Source organism: Talpa occidentalis, unplaced genomic scaffold (assembly GCF_014898055.3).
Source record: "Talpa occidentalis isolate TD23 unplaced genomic scaffold, MPIMG_talOcc4v2.1 talOcc4.5, whole genome shotgun sequence".
NCBI classification, from domain to species: domain Eukaryota; kingdom Metazoa; phylum Chordata; class Mammalia; order Eulipotyphla; family Talpidae; genus Talpa; species Talpa occidentalis.
Genome location: NW_023604861.1, coordinates 90613318 through 90625918, shown reverse-complemented (window position 1 = coordinate 90625918; position 12601 = coordinate 90613318). Strand labels below are relative to the sequence as shown.

At 39.1% G+C, this 12601-nt stretch overlaps 1 pseudogene; it reads left to right on the top strand.

Annotated features, from left to right (window-relative positions):
• The first annotated feature begins 1053 nt into the window (after positions 1–1053).
• LOC119260066 (U2 spliceosomal RNA) lies at positions 1054–1195 on the top strand (annotated as a pseudogene).
• The last annotated feature ends 11406 nt before the right edge of the window (positions 1196–12601 follow it).

The window sequence follows — 12601 nt, the reverse complement described above, 5'->3', positions numbered from 1 at the left end:
TTACATCAACTTCATAATGTCTGGTGATTGAAAGTAAGTTAGTGACACAAAGGGTTAAGAGTATACCTCAGAAGATTTAAAGTATAAGATTTGATTTCATCCTACTTAACATTAACAGAGTAAGGCAATTAAACCTCCAAAGAGAATTCAGTGAAGAAAATATTCAGTGAAAAAACATCCAAATCAACAGATTCAACCAATCTTATTTTCTCTACCAGAAAAGCAACTTTGCCTAAGTGAAAAATCAGAATCTAACAATGTGGGCCTGAATATTAAGCTTGTTCTGTATAATCTGGCACTTTTCTCTGAGTTTTTAAATGATTCTATTCTGCCTACTATCTGTGCAGGCAAATGATATGTAGCACCACACCCCTATTCCCAGGCCCTAGTCTTCCAGATTGGTTTACCATTGTCCAGCAATATCAAAATTAAATGCCCCTGATCTGTTTCTCCTTCTAACAAGCCTTGTTCCCTTCTTTGTAAAGTTATCAAGAATTATTTTGTCATAATAATCACATATGTCATCGTTCTTACACTGATAGAATTGACTGGAAAAAGAGAGCATACTGTCATAGATCCAATTAACCTTGAATTATGAACTGAATCAGCAAGATAGTATTCAACAGAAATAAATATAGCGCAGAGAGCAAATATCAAAAGTAGAAATCACAGTTATCACCTTTCTAGAATCTCTTTTGTTTTGAAAACCAGGGATCTCAGAATAAGATTCGTAATCAGTCCCCTGGTATCATGAGTGACATCCCTCAGTGTTTTGTCTTTTCATATTATTTTAAATTTTATATTTAAATCCAAAGATAAGTTTTTAACTTGTCTTGATTTCATAATTCTACATGTATTGTTATAATTGTACTCAACATTTGCAATTGGGCAAAATGAACTGAATATTAATGATAAAATATAGAACTATAATAAGTAGGATTGGCAGTCACACCTACACCAAAATCAAAGAACTGAGAGTTGATGGCAAGTTGAGGTGATTCAAAGTATATCTCACTCTTAAAATTGATATCAATTAGAGGCAAATGTATGTATATCGCTTCTCGGCCTTTTGGCTAAGATCAAGTGTAGAGGCAAATGTATGTATCAGATTTTTTTTTTTTTTTTTTACTACACTATGTACTGGTTTGCCCATATTGGGAATATGGAGATTGGAATCTGTAACCATATATATATATACACTGAGTATGTGTTGGCTTTAGCCCAGTTACTTCATCATGTTGGAATTCTGATCTCTACAGAAAGCACTGAGGAAAATCCATGGGTTCACAAGTACACAATACAGATTCAGTCAATATGTATCAGTCTAATGTGCTTCTTTACTTATAACCCTTCCCTGTCCTCGCTACTTTTGGACATATCAGACATGATGATAATGTTTATAAAATATTCTAAAATGTTTGAACTCAAGCACAAGCAAAGCATGCATGCAACAGATAAACAAAGACATGGGTGCTCAGATTGAAATGACCATCTCTGAGCTAAGGTTTTCTCTATAAATGAAGAGAAAGTAACGGTGAAAGCTTGAGGAGGCTGAAATTATGTTAACAGCAGGCTTGTTTGTTATTTTAATTTTATTTTAAATAAAGAAGTGGCTCTTAAGAGATAGGCAAGTAGATGAACTAAATGTCTTCTAATTTTCTAAAAATTAAAGAGAGTAATACACAGATTATTATGACTTTCCCCTACAGAGCAACTCCTTTTAGTCTCTTACCTTTAAGATATGATTTAAATAGTTCACTCTGGCAATCAAAATCCTCCAAGACCTGGCTTCAGTGAAATTATTCTAATGTCTATTATCACCAAATATAAAACTGGGATTAAAAAAAAAAAAGTAGATCTGCCCCCTCAATAGTAGAAAATGACTAAGCAATACTACATTAAACAAAATAAAAAAAAAAAAGAGCACAGTTATTGAGTAGTTGATACCATCATTGCCATCAGTAACAACATCACCATTGTCATCATCATCCTTATATTCATGATCAGGTATTGCACTATTCCACATTATTTATTGGTCTCTTTTCTCAGCACTTGCATAATTCTAGGCACCAGAGTATTGATCAATAATGAGTGAAAGAATCACATTAATAGAAAAATTTTATCAGAATAATCTTAGTATGTTGCTATTCTTTTAAGAGGGAAGAAAACCATTAGTATAAATGGTTACAAAATTCATATCATCAGCTTTGTTTAATGGTCTGAGGTTGAATTCAGTGTAATCACCAACTCCTTCCCTCTCTCTGATGCTCAGCAGTCCTCAGGCCATCTTTGAGAAAGGCAGCGTCACAGAATGGTTAAGATCTCATACTCTGATGTTAAAATCTAGGCTTGATTTCTTATTCTATGGCTGACTAGCAGTGGGACCTGGGGCAAGTTGCAAACTTTCTCTGTGCCTTAATTTCCTATATTGTTAAAAGGGGATTTCAATAATGTATCTACTTCAGAGGGTTGTCATGAAGATAAATGAGATAAAATAGTTAAAACAGGTCCTGACACATAGTAAGTGTGAGGTGGGATGGCAATGATGAAAATGATGATGCTGAAGTGAGAATTTTTTAAAATGATTACTTGTAAGATTTTCTGTGATAGCTATGAATCCCTCTACATTTACTTGACTGAGATTACTGAGACAAAAATCATACTTTTTTTATATTTAAGGTAAGATTGAAATAAGAACCACAAAAGAATATTTCTCAGGTGAGCCTTCAGTTAAAAATAAACTACTAAGATCACTAAGATCACTTCTAACTACCCATCCCCCTAAAATCAACTAATGAAATTGCACTGGATATTATTTCTACAGGTTAGGAATTTGGGGATGGCTAAAATTTGCCCCCAGCTCAGGGTGTCTCATTTACTTACAATCAAGGTATTGGTCACCACCACAGTATCTGAGGTTCAAATAGAGTACACAGCATTTGTTAGCAGGATACACAGTGCCAGAGACCAGCTCTGGTGAATAGGGTTGAGGAGAGGCACCGAAAGAACTTGGAAATAAAAAACAGACAGATACAAAATAGAGTTTAAGAGAAGTGGGACCCAGGGGAGGCAAGGCCTCTCATTCTGGGCTCAAGCATCCCAAGTGCCTGGTGCAACTCATTTTTATTAATACAAATCACCCCCCTCTTCTCATTAGTTACTAGATAATGAATCATTCTCTTAGTATATAGCTTTGTCCAGGCACACATTCACTGCCAATGTTTTGCGTTATCAGGTATGTTCTACTCCCTTCCTAATCTTACTTCTTTCTCAGACTTAGGTTTGCTGACACAGGAAAGGTCTGGACACAGGCCAATCTTCCAGCCCATGTTGACCAGTCTTTCAGTTATGACTCCAGCATTCTCCTTGTCTCAGCACCTCACACCTTAAAGGTCTCCAACAACACAGTTCTTTGAAGGGTGCATAACTGAGAGCCTTAGTTTTTCACTGGTTAACTGGGGGCCAGAGGCTCTCACTACCCCCTCATCACATCGCAGCTGGCTTCCATTAGCGCAAGCCAAAGGACAAGTTCAGATGAGCAAGATGAGTATGTGATAATCATATTTGGTGCGGTATCTGTTTACTTTCACCAAATTCTATTCCTTAAAAATGAGTCACTAGGTCTGGTCTGAGAGGAGAGCATTACAGAACATTGTAGATAGTGGTGTAGAGATCATCAGGGACAAGACTGGAGACCACCTGCCACAACTTTATATAAAAGATATCTGGTTCTGTGTTCCCTACCAGAGAAGACTGGATACTCTGCACATGCGAATCTGTCCTCGTCTAGTAGTCATGAAGCATGCAGACAGCAATCATTCAGAGCTATATTCAGAAAGGATGGTGAATATGAATGCTTATCTCATCTTTGTTTATTAATTGAGGATACTAGAAAAAGAAACACTTCCAGGTTGAATTGGACTCACAAATGCTTTGTGTCCCCACCTACAGCAGGAAGAGACTATATTCATTCTTCCTAATGCTATACTGTTTTTCAGACAGAGGAGAGGGAGGAAGAGAGAGAGAGAGAAAGAAGACGGAATCAGAACTGATAGGGCATAGAACATAGATAGCACAGCTTGAGAGAAGACCCTTCCAGGGTAATACACAGCTGCAGCCAGAAACCTTCAGAACCGACAAACCAGGATGTGCTCTCTCAGATCCAAGCATCACTCTCGTAAATCAGACAAGGCCTCTAATCAGGATCAATGAGAACAATAGCTAAAATACATGGAACATTCAATTTATGACAGACACTGTTCCAAATTTGTAATTTTTAATTCATTGTAATCTTTACAGCAACCCAGGATAGGACCTATTATCATTCTCCTTTTCCAGAAAAGGAGATTGAAGCATAAATAGGAGAGGCAAATTGTCCAAGGTCATGCACCTTTTTTTTTTTTTTTCTTTGCATAGAAGATCTAGAGTGTAGGCCAGAGGTGTGGGGAGTGAGAGGATTCACTGGAAACAGAGTGGGGAGCAGAACAGGCAGATCTACTGAAGCTCACTGCCGAGGGGAGCAGGGGGCAAGACAGGAGAGGTTTGCTGTGCCATGTGGGTTAGCTCCCTGGCTAGGGATTGAACCCATACCATGTCCCCATACCCATGACAGTGCTGAGACTCAACACCTAGGTCACCAGGGAGGCCCTTCATGCAACTTGTTAGGGCAAAGCTGAGGTTTGAACTGAGACATCAGCTCCTTAGTCTGTGTGCCAGGCCGACTGGTGAAGCTACTCTGCTTTCATGTTTTGATGCTAGTAACCACTCCCTCTCATTTGCATGGAACAAGGATAGCACAGGGCTGAGGCAAAGTTAATGCCCTTGAACAATAAAGCACATTCAAATAAACCAAAGTAGAGGCATTTTCTTTAGCTGTTCTTGATTATAGTTTCACCAATTGCCCATGAAGATGAATACTGTTCAGGTAAGTAGCTTGTTGGTATTATGTAAACCAATTTAAACCAATTTATATAGTTTATCATTCTCATTCTACAAAATGAATTCAGTCATTCTCATATAATCCTTCCACTGCCATCATAAAGTCCTTATTAGTATACAGATGAACAGACAGATCTTGACTATAAAATATTATGTTGCCTATAATGAGTAAAAGTTATAATCAGTAATCCACACATAGGAATTGAAAAGGCTTATTCCCTTGCTAGTGTATAAGCTTTGTACTATTTCTATCTGCCTCCCTACCCTTCCTCTTTCTCCCCTCCCCTCCTCACCCATGCCGTCCTCCTCTACCTCCTCCTCCTCTTCTCTCTTCCACACACGCACACATATACTGCTTATCAACTCCCTGGGGAGTGGCAAAGAAAATACATTACTACCCAAAAGTGCATTAAATTTCATTCTTATTCTTCCAATATTTACTGAGCATCCGATATGTTCTAGGAAGTTTTCTTTTGCAATCACAGTGAAAACACAATACCATTCAAGGCACTGAAACTCTGATAAGGTAGCTCTGAAAAACGGTGGTAGTCTTTAATCCATTTTGAGTTGGTTTTTGTGCATGGTGTGTGATAGTAGTCGAGCTTCATTTTTTTGCATGTAGTGACCCAGTTTTCCCAGCACCATTTATTGAACAAACTTTCTTTGCGCCATAGCATATTCTATGCTCCTTTGTCAAAGATTAGTTGACCATAAATCTGTGGGTTTATTTCTGGACTTTCTATTTGGTTCCATGGGTCTGTCTGTGTGTCTGTTCTTGTTGCAATACCATGCCATTTTGATTATTATGGCTTTGGTACATATACACAATGGAATATTACTCAGCAATCAAAAAAGATAAACTCATGCAATTAGCAGCAGCATGGATGGAGCTGGAAGGGATCACACTCAGAGAAATAAACCAGAAAGGAAAAGAAAATTACCGTATGGTCTCACTCATAGCAGGAATTTAGAAAACCTAAATAAGGGGCCAGGAAAAAGACTAATTAAAATAAAAAGCAATAAGCAACAAGCAACTCTAAACCAAAGACACACTATGGGGATGTGGGGGGGGCGGGATAGGGGCAGAGGAGGGAATAGGATCAAAACAAGAAGGGTGGGAATTGCATGGGGACTATAACCAAGATGAAAGTGCATACATTGTGCAATAATGAAAAATGATGTAAAAAATATATAAAATATTAAAAAAGGAGGTGGTAGTCTTTTTTTTTTAAGATTTATTTATTTATTTATATAAGAGCGAGTGTACAGGCCAGATGCACAGGAGGGTGAGAGGATTCACCAGAGACAGAGCGGAGAACAGAACAGGCAGACTGACAAAATACACTCTGAGGGGAGCAGTGGGCGAGACAGGAGAGGTCTGCCGCATGCCTTGTGGGACCCTCGTGGAGCTTCACAGCACTGCACTCAACCCCTCCGCCACCAGGGGAGGCCCAAGAGGTGGTAGTCTTGATCAATGTGCTCCTCCCTACAAGGTAGAACCCTTAGCAAGTGAATGTTGAGAAAGGAAAATAACTGGAAACCAGATTGCTAAGCATTTACAAGAACACAGGACAAGAGAGAATAGAAAGAGTAAGTTACCTCATCTATTTGCTTTCTCTGTTTTCCTTCCTTCCTCCTATAAAAGATTACTTGTTCCTTAGGGATTTTCAATTAAACAGGAACCTGAATATATTAACCTTTCCTGTATGCAACACAATCCATCAAAACAAGCTTGGCATTCCCTTGGATTCCAGAACTGGGCTCTGAGGGAAGCTACCATGATATCCAGCAAATGCTGGGCAAAAACTTGTCTAGGTATGCTTGGAGAGTCCATAAGAGGATGTATAACAGAAGCAGTTTATTTTTAGAAAGGCTCTTTTATAAGTGCACTTTTGAATAGAGCACAGTGCCAGAAGGACCTGTCCATTTTACTAACTCTTCTCTAAAATAGGTTATGCTAATAGCCTGCCATTCATATTTTAACTGCAAAACACACAAAATGAAAAATTATGTAAAAAATTTATAAAATTTAAAAAAATTAAAATAAAAAACACATGTGTATGTAGCTATATTATCACACAGTAGTTTCACATATCTATTTATCATATTTGATCTGCACAACAATCTGTGAGAGAGAAGGGAAGAGGAGAACAGGGGAGGAGGAGGAGGGAAGGGAGAGGAGAAGAGAGAAGGGAAGGAAATGGAAAAGAAACCAGTGTCATTTGGACTATATACCAGGCACTATATTAGAGACAAGATTTTTTTTTTAAGATTTATTTATTTATGCATACAAGATCTGGGATATAGGACAGAGGGGCGGGGACAGGGGTGAGAGGATTCACCAGAGACAGTGGGGAACAGAACAGGCAGATTGACTAAAATACACTGCAGAGGAGAGCAGTGGGCGAGGCAGGAGAGGTCTGCTGTGCCATGTGGGTAGCTCCCTGCCCAGGGATTGAACTCATGCTGCAGTGGCTGCAGATAGCTTCATAGTGCTGACACTTACCCCCTGCACCACCAGGGAGGTGTGAGACAAGTATTTCTAATATTCCCATTTTTGTAGTTGAGTAAGTCAAATCCAGGTAACTTAAATGACCAACTATAGGGTCTCAAGATGAGTTGTCTTGAGCATCGTGAGCATTGATGTATGGGACACCCTGGACCTTACACCATACTTTGGATGTCTGGTCTCATGTTAAGCAACATATCATCCCCTAATCAATCTGAAATAAAAAAGTACCTCCATGCATTTTCACACACCACCCAGTAGAGGAGGTATATTTGGGCAGAATTTGGGCAGAATTTCCAGCTTGTGCTAATCGTATCAATGGCAAGGCCTGCTCCAGTGTCAGAAATTTCAGTGTGTGTGTGTGTGTCTGTATGACCAACATGGTTTAGAAATTGACAATGTGGAAAATGAGCAGTATAGGAGGAAAAAAGAAAGTTGTGGCTAGGATGTTTGGCCTGGATAAGTGGTCTGAGTGTGACTATGGAAACCAGAGCAGGATTCAGTTGGAGTATCAGTTTGAGTCCAAGACACCAAGACAGAAAGAGAAATCAAGAAATTTATTGGGGAAATGTGTCTGACGAAAGAACTGGGACAAGCAGGCAAAGCCTTCAGACCTGGATAGAAGTCCAAATTCTCTGAAAGTAGAGGGGTGATGAGGAAAATTGGGTTAGCAAAGCCTCAGACTGCAGAGCAATTCGATGTAAGCCGCATAGGCAATGAGCCCAAAGTAAAGCTGTATATTAATAATGACGTTCCATATCAGGCAGCGATGACTGCCAGTACCCCACTGTGCTCAGTCATTGGCTGAGAGCAGCCAGGGAGAACATAGGCTACTTATGAATCTGAGGCAAGTCCCAGAGCTTCAGCACAGAGACAATCAGCAAGCTTCACTGCTCCTAGCATTCTCTTGAAAGGGTAGAAAAAAAAAAAAAAAAAAACCCAAAAAACAAAAAACCTAGCAGGCAACTATAAATCGGAGACACTTAGCAGGAGAGGAAGAGGGATTAAAACAGGGACAGGAAGAGCACAAGAGACTATGGTGATGTTTCATTGGTGACTTGGTGATGGGAATTTATGGGGACTAGATCTGAGAGGAGAAATCAAATATTGTATAAAAATGAACAATGATGTATAATATATATATATATATATATATATATATACACAAAAAAAAATAAAATGTTTCAAAAAGGGGTACCTGAACAGGTGCCTCCATACTGCTTGGAGGGAGGAACCACGGTGAAAGAAGAGGGTAAGGTGGAAATGTCAGTGGGCACTGCTCTGGGGGTGTTGATCATGTTCTTTCTCTATAAATAATTGCAAAATGTGGGAGATAAAAATATTCTTAATGTCTTCCCCTTTGCAAGCAAGATCAATAACGCCCACCCTCTGTGCCGATTGATGCAGGCAGGAATGGGATTACCTGGAGCTGGGAGATTCAGGCAATACCAGGGGGGACTTGGAAAGTCTCAGATAGCATCCACATTGTTCTAAGCTAGCTCTTCCACTCAGGTCTTCGTTTCTACCTTGCATCTTCTGCATTTTCCTAACTGGGTAAGGTGAGACCATCTGCCCAAACACATTCAAGGACATCTTTCATTTTTAATTCATTCATTGATGTATTTATAACCATGAGAATTTTCCCAAAACATTTGATGTAATGTATAATAGAGTACTGATCACTTCGTAAAATTGGGCTAATTATTCTCTAAGTATTAAGGAGGATGGTAGATAATAATACCTGTAATGGAAAAACCAGGTACCTGTTAATAGGGACAAAAATAGGTGGAAGAATTACATTTTAAAAAATCATTTAAAAGAAATGTGGAAAAATATTATCCATCACATTTTTGCTGAGATCCACTATCACATAGACTATACAAGGCAGTGTGACTTACATCAGTGCTTCTCAAAGTGTGGTCCCCCAACCTGCATCATCTGAAAACCTAATTAGAAATGAAAATTCTTGCCTCCTGCCCCAGAAACCCTAAATCAGTGGCCATCGGGTGTGAATACATGTGTTTTATTTTTTTTTTTAATTTTTTTTTTATAGAGGCATGTTTTTATTTATTTATTTGTTTGTTTGTTTGTTTATACATGCACTGGGTACAGTCAGAAGCGCGGGAGGGTGAGAGAATTCACCACAGCCAGAGTGGGGAGCAGAACAGGCAGAAGGACCGAAGTACCCTGCTGAGGGGAGCAGCGGGCGGCAGGAGAGGTCTGCGCGTCATGTGGGACCCTCCTCCGGTGGCCGGGGAGCAGCCGGGGATCGAACCGGCGCCGCAGAGGCCGCGAGCAGCTTCGCAACCCAGTGCTCAACCGCTGCGCCACCGGGGAGGCCCTGAATACATGTGTTTTAAAAGGTTCCCTTGGGACTCTGATATGCGTTCCAGTTTGAGAACAACCCACCAACCTATGTTTTTACAACAACTTTCCCAACTTGACATCCATGCCTATGTTGGTATTATTTAATTCTTAAGTTAACTTCTCCCTTTTCTAGTCCAATTACACTTACCCCACACTCAACCCTAGCATGTACTTTTATCTACACACAATACACACACCCAGGGACCACACACTTACATTTTAATTTTCCCTTCATAGAATATGCACCTTTCTGTTTTTTTTAGAAAACGTTTATAGGTTCACATCCTCAACTGTCCTAACAGCCTGAACTCTAGCCTCATTAAACAGGTTTTAAGAAAAGCCCATTACCCCAAAAGTAAGAAAATCATATTTGATCTTTCCCCTACAAGAAGACACAGATGGTATCAATGGCGAGGAGGTACCTTCCCATTTTGACTGGTGTTAGTAGTGTAAGCACTGCTTTTGCTTGGGGGAGGAGGGCCTGACAGTGTTACATCTTCTGCTCTTAACACCTGTACTTTCATGAGAAGGAATTATTTGTATAAGATAATGCTTTGAAAGGTGTGGCTGCTAGAAAGAAATTGAAAAACACAGCTATCCTGGATGATACTTTTCTCAGAAACAGGAGCTAGAGTTGGATCCAAAAAATCCAAGATAAATTCAGAGTTTTCATATGGTGAACTGGATAGCATTATACTTCATTTTTCTCTTTATCCCCTTTTGGTTCTCTGTTGTTGTTCCACCTTCAGTCTTTAGTGAATCTTAGACTCCTCTGGCTGTTTGAGAAAACAAGAAATGGGCTTGGTATAAAACCTGGGAGCATTTTTAAGAAAAAGAACACATTTGGAAGTCAACGTGGTTGTAGCAACAATTAACACTGTAAGGGACATCAAGTAGAGGGTAAATTTTACAGAGAATAATAAATTCTTCTTAGTACACTTGCTTGTGGTTCTCTTTTATGTTCAGGATCTTCTACAAGCAATGGAAATTAGAGTCCAAAATATAATTCCACATCATTTACGTGGTTTTCATGAGGCTCAGAGCTTATGTTTTTAATAGCTTCTGAAAAGCAACTTTCAGTACCGCAATAATACAGTCATGAATTGTTGGCTGAAATTAGCTCCTTAACTTAGGTACAGGAGCATAATTACTCACATCAGGGAAAAGCAGACCAGACACACAAATGACTTACTGGGTGGGGGGTGGGGGGAGAGAACAAAACCACCACCATTGAGCCCTGGTAGACTGAACACTACTAAATGGTTTTGTCGGATCCAATTTTGATGATTATTTAGCAATCTCTTACCCACAGCATCAGAGTTCTCAGGGCATATCCAAAATTGAAGGATATTTGTAATAAAAAGATATAAGCCTCCAACTCTCATTTTTACCAAACATTAATAAAAATCGAATTAGAAGCAAGTACCTTCAAAGGCTACTGGCAAGAGGTTTGAACATTGTAACAATGTAAATCTGATAAGAAAAGGAAATGCTCTTCTCTCTTTTTTTCATATTTTATCATAGTAATAATACACAAACCATTTTTTAGAAAGTTTTGAAAAAGACAAAAAATCCCCATATCCTAATATACCTAGAAAAAAAAAGTATTCTATTCTTTTCTTTTTCACTTTGCAAAGAATACACAGATATGAAAGACAGCTACCATGATTAAAAGCTGCCCAACTACCCTAAACTACAATAGATATTCTGACTCCGAATGCCCTTTTCATTATTTTTAATGAAATGCGACTTCATTTTCCCACACACTCGAAATTGTGTTAGCTGAGAATTCAAACATGTAAATGATGCCAAACACTCAAAAGAATACCTCTATTCTCTGTCTCCCAAGGCCCTGTGAGGACACCGGCTGTGCCAAATGAGCACAGGGGAGGCAGAGAAGGGGGAGAGTGGGTTATTAACTTTTTACTTAATCTCTTTTGGACTTAAGCTAGTTCTGTGGCTGCTTTTGTTTCCATATGCTCTCCGGAGTGCAGTTAAAACTGGTTCTAGGTCATACTGAACCAGCTTTCATTTCATAAAGACTGCCATTTCAGACTGACACCCCTCAAGGGCCAAAGCCAAAGTCCTCAGAGGTCTCTTTGTGCTCTACTACTTCACTCTCTATTCACACTCCATGTTGTTCCGGAGGTACCATGGAAAGATCACTGGGCTGGGCATTGGAAGATTTGAGTCTCAAGTCCAGTCTTATTGTGCCTTAAATCATGTGTTTATTAATCAAAAAGAACATAAAATAAATGATAAATGCTCTTCTCTTACAGAAGTGAGCAACCCCAACTGTTCTGATCTCTATTCTATTTGTTCTGTTGCTTTACCTTATTTCTCAATGTCAAGGAAGTTTAGGCTGAGGAAAGGTTAAAGATGCAAGATTGAGGGTTTTCAAGAAAGAGGATGGTATTGGGATTAGGGATGACTTTTCTAGCCCTAACAAGCAAGCCTATGAAGCCATCTATACTGTCTCCTGCTTCCTTTCTGATCTCATGATTCCCTTAGGTTTACTGTTGATAGAACATCCTTTTTCTTTCCTTCATGTTCTCACAATCTTTCTGACCACATTATTTTTGGCATTGCTAAAATACTTAGCCTGGAAGGTTCTTTGTCCAAATGTTCATGTAACTGTCCCTATTGTTCTGGTTTGAATTTGATCTCATTCCTGAGAGAATCCTATCTGGTCCACTTATCTGAAATAAAAGCTCCGTACATGTACACACTCTGCCTGGTCTATTAACCTCTGTTACTTTCTTGAGAGTGTGGTCAGAAATCTCTAAT